Source organism: Rhinopithecus bieti, unplaced genomic scaffold, assembly GCF_001698545.2.
Source record: "Rhinopithecus bieti isolate Rb0 unplaced genomic scaffold, ASM169854v2 scaffold_26546, whole genome shotgun sequence".
NCBI classification, from domain to species: domain Eukaryota; kingdom Metazoa; phylum Chordata; class Mammalia; order Primates; family Cercopithecidae; genus Rhinopithecus; species Rhinopithecus bieti.
In genome coordinates this window covers 66,158-70,802 of record NW_016812367.1, presented here as the reverse complement: position 1 = coordinate 70,802, position 4,645 = coordinate 66,158, and the positions used below count along the sequence as shown (strand labels likewise).

Sequence of the window (4,645 nt, the reverse complement as noted above, 5' to 3'; positions counted from 1 at the left end):
ATAATAACCTGGAACACGTAGAAGAACAAATTTCAGAACTTGAAGACAAAGCTTTTGAATTAACCCAATCAAACAAAAATAAATTAAAAAATAAAAAAAAAAAAAAAAAAAAAAGGGGGGGGGGCCAAATGAAAAGGTTCAGGTGTACCGTTTCCAGCAGACAAGAGCATTTAGCTAAAAATTAATAACTTTTTTGTTTTATTTATCTTGTTTTGTTACTTTCTTATTAGTGATTTTCCAATTAAGTCATTGATATATTTTCTTTTAAAAATGTTAACATTAAAATGTGAGCTGATTTAAGAAGAAATAATATCACAGTGTCATGCAGCTTTGGCAAATTACTGTAATACAAATAACTGAACTGCGAGACAAAAATACTTAGGGATACTAAATATGGGAGGTGACTTTGTTTTAACTGTAAAGAGCTATTCAATGATGAAGCTTTTTCTTCTCAAATTCTCCACAGTTCTTTTCTCTAAATCTCAGAATGACTCTAAGCTTTGAGAATATTAGTTCTGTGTGAATAGAACACAATATTCAACAGAGAAACTGAAGACATATAAAAAGGTGATTTTAGGCCGGGTGCAGTGGCTCATGCCTGTAATCCCAGAACTTGGGGAGGCCAAGTCCAGAAGTTTGAGACCAGCCTGGGCTATACATAATGAAACCCCGTCTCTACAAAAAAAATTTTTTAAATGTTTATGTGATTTTATGAACTCATTTTCTCTATCCAACAAGTTCATTTTCTTATCCAGCAGTTATTCTTAAACTTAAAATCTATTTGTAGTAAATCTGCAGTAACTCTGAAAAAGAAACCAGCCTACAAGGATGCACACTGAAGCATGGTCACAGTGAAATCAAACGTTAACAGTGACATCTGACTCTATTTACAAACTCCAATGCATAACCTGGTTCCTTCCAGGCTCAGCATCTGGGCTCAAACAATATAACCCCTATCTGTCTCTCCCCATCTTAATTATTTTCCAAAGCACAATCAGGTCCAAACTCTGCTAAACAGGGTAGTTTAAATGGTAAAAAGAGATGAATTTCACAATTCAGCAAGGAGCTGAAAAAAGCTAAAATGGAGTAAAATCCACTTAGTTAACCTCATTCAGCTTGCCCAAATGACTAATAAGCAAACGAATGCAAGTAGAAATTTAAATGATTTTAAATGGATTAAAGGCTTTGAAATGAGGCAGCTTCAATTCTTCTGGGAGATATTCCATAAGAAAGTATGCGTCACACCATCAGAGTCTGATTGCCACCAGATAGTCAGATATTTTAATTCACTGTCTTGCTGATTCTAATTCTATACCCATCACGCATCCTTCTAATGTGGCTCTCAGCTTACTTTACAGAGGAAGAGAAGGTACTGATCTTCCTGGTCAAACAGAAATTCTAAAACTCTTGTTAGCGTCTCAGTGGAAGTGAGCATTCCGGTTTGATACAAATGGAGTCACTTCCATATTAGAACGTGACATGAGTAACAGCACAAATTTACTTGAGGCAAAAGGCCAGAACACAAACTTTCTTCATTAGAGCTATCAAGACAAATTTACGGTTGGGCGCAGTGGCGCCTCATCCCTTGCGCCCAGGAATTCGAGACTAGCCTGGGCAACAAGGCGAAAGCCTGCCTTTACAAAAAATACAAAAAATGAACCGCACATAGTGACTTGAGCCTGTAGTCCCAGCTACCGGGGAGAATCACTGAAGCCCAAGGAAGTCAAGGCTTCAGTGAGCCATGATCACGCCATTGCATTCCAGTATGGACGACAGTGAGACCCTGTCTCAAAAAAGAAAACAAAAAACAAGACCAAAACACAGGGACAACTTTGTCATTCTAATGACCAAGCAGATGCAGAATGACCTGCCACCCTAAATGATCACTCCCGAGGCTAACATCATTGAGGCCCCAGGGAAATGATGGATTCTCCACATGTCCTGCAGATGTTCTTGAAACCAAAAGCCATCATGACCAAATATGGAGGTTTAAGGATATGCTGCTGCCAATGTCAGACAAATTCACTGCCTTGGAGTGCAGAGAGGCTCTTCAGTCCAGGAGTGCCTAGGTAAAAAGAAAGCACAAAGGGTCAAATCTTTGCACTCAGATAGATAGCATGAATGCAGTAGATCTTGCCTAATGGAATCATCATTGTCCAGGTAATGAGGACCTTCCATTTTCTGGCTTGTTTTCATGTTCCCAGTTAGGAGTACCTCTGAAGGAACTCAAGAATGACAGAGTGTTTGGAACAGCACTACGTAAAGCTGAATAATTCCTCTTACTCATAAACGTTCATATAGTCTGAGCATACTGAAATGGGAGAAGGAGTCTTTATTTTGGCAACTAGATGGACACTGAATGCTAGAATTATGCTGATTTTAGTTTCAAATATTAATATAAAATATACTTAAGTTCAAAAATTGAAATAAAAATTCAGCACTTAAAAATAATGTTGGGCCGGGCACGGTGGCTCACACCTGTAATCCTAGCACTTTGGGAGGCTGAGGTGGGTGGATCACCTGAGGTCAGGAGTTCGAGACCAGCCTGACCAACATGGAGAAACCCCCATCTCTACTAAAAATACAAAATTAGCTGGGCGTGGTGGCACATGCCTGTAATCCCAGCTACTCAGGAGGCTGAGGCAGGAGAATCACTTGAACCCGGGTGGCAGGGGTTGCAGTGAGCTGAGATCGTGCCATTGCACTCCAGCCTGGGCAACAAGAAGGAAATTCTGTCTCAAATAATAATAATAATAATAATAATAATAATAATTTTGATTTGAAATTGTAATATTCCTTAATTATCATTTGTAGTTCTCAAAAAATAAAAAAATTGTTCATGTTTTGATTTTTCATGTTTCTTTAATTTCCANTATATATATATATATAAATTTCAAGTGCAATTCTTCTGAACCGTTCCGTCAAATACCAAAGTTGTATTTTAAGCACATCAGGAACTCAGCTTGGTTAAGTATTTTTAAATCCTAGCAAGCAAAATCACATCTGATGACCGAGCGTTATTATTATCAACCTCCATTATTATGAAGTTTTTTCAAGACTTCTGTGTCTGCCTCAGTTTCGTTTTTTCCTCTTCTACTGTAAGTCTGCCACAACCAGCTAGCCTCCAGCAAAACAGAATTCTCAAATTATCAGTTAATATGCAAACATTAAAATAAGAACGAGCTCCTTTGTGAGAGTACAAAATTTTTCTCAAGTTCACTACTTCAAATTTAATTCAGCTGTTAGTCCCAGCCTCTGACCTCCCTCACTCACCCTGCAATGTTCAAAAACATTTTATCTGGAGGCACAAAGATCACCCCACCCAGGTTCTATGTGGTAAGGTTCCTTCGCATACACAAAAAAAAAGTTATCTAGAATCATGACACTGCCTCTAATTAATAAAGGATCCTGCGTGCTAGAATAACCAGGTATCTTTCAAAAAATAATGACACAACGCATCTCATATGTAGATCCATCGCCACCGCCCTTAAGATCCTGTAGTTCTTGACAACTTAACGCTATGTACATGGCTTAAAAACATCGAAATAGGTTGTAAGTTTAGGATTGGAGGGCTCCAAGAGGACTGCATTTAATGGGTTACAAGCCAGTAGGGGTGTGTAAAAAGCACAATCGCACAGGACAGCTATGAAGCAAGACAAAGTGGCTGCCAAGTTCAGTTTGCGGGGCGGTTTCCTAAGGATCGTATAAGCGTGTCTGGGCTATTTAGGCAACCAGGGATAATAAGACGCAAAACTACCAGAAATGCAGGTTCGCTGCAACAATGTGTTCAGTATAGTACAGAGGACTGGCCTCCGCAAATTTCCACCTCTCACAAGCACCTACTGCCCTCAACCACCTGGATTTGCACGGACGCGGTACCCACCTCCCGGCTCTGGGAACCCGGCCAGTGCCTTTGGCGCACTCAAGACAGGGGCAAATGCTTGACTCTGGAAAACCCCCCAAACGCTACAACCGGCCCAGGCCAGGAATCCAGGGAAAGACCTGATCTCCGGCAACACGAATGCCGGAGACGGCTCTCGAAAAGTCTCCCGACAGGTCCTCACGCCCGCCGGCTGGAAGAGGTCCCGACAGGGTTAACCAAGAGCCGCGCTTGCCAGCCAGCAGGGCACGGCGAGCCCAGGGCCTCCGGAGCCGCGACGCGAGCGGCCAGGGCCCTCAGAGAATCCAGGCAACTTTCGGTGCTTCCGGCGTGCACCAGCCGAGCAGCGCCCCGCAGAACTCCTCAGCTCCACAAGCCCAGGCCCCTAACGCGGTCGTTTCTCCAATACCCGGCTCGGAGACCTAAAGACCGACAGCCGCCTGGCCCAGCACACACCACCGGCAACCCTACCTCAGCAAAAGCAAATGGCCCTTCGGGCAAGAAATGTCGCCAAACTGCCGTCTTCCTCGGTCGCTGCGACAAACACCCCACAAAATGGCGGCAGCGCCGTCGCCCTACAATCCCCCGGGTCGCCTCTAGCGCCACCTACGCCGCGCGAACGCGCCTGCGTGACAGAGCCTTGCGCGCTCCCGCCGCTCCACGTAAGGGCGGGGCTCCACGTGACATAAGAGCGGGACCCGAGCCTCCACACTGCGGCTGCGCGGCCCAAGCATTTTTTTCCTCGGCCCCACCCCGCCCCCCCCG

General features: G+C 43.5%; 1 protein-coding gene across 14 annotated transcripts in view; it reads right to left on the bottom strand.

The window, feature by feature from the left end:
* Positions 1-4,645, bottom strand: part of CLK4 (CDC like kinase 4) — a 69,423-nt gene that overhangs the window by 22,642 nt on the left and 42,136 nt on the right. For 3 of the 14 annotated variants that reach the window (XM_017896128.1, XM_017896127.1, XM_017896129.1), the window contains exon 1: positions 4,352-4,511. The exons of 6 other annotated variants lie outside the window; for them this stretch is intronic. The gene's annotated coding sequence lies outside the window, so the exon portion shown is untranslated. Of the gene's footprint in view, positions 1-3,883; positions 3,907-4,351; positions 4,534-4,645 lie in introns of those variants that run through there. 5 more of the 14 variants (XM_017896132.1, XM_017896130.1, XM_017896121.1 and 2 more) reach the window with 4 other exon arrangements.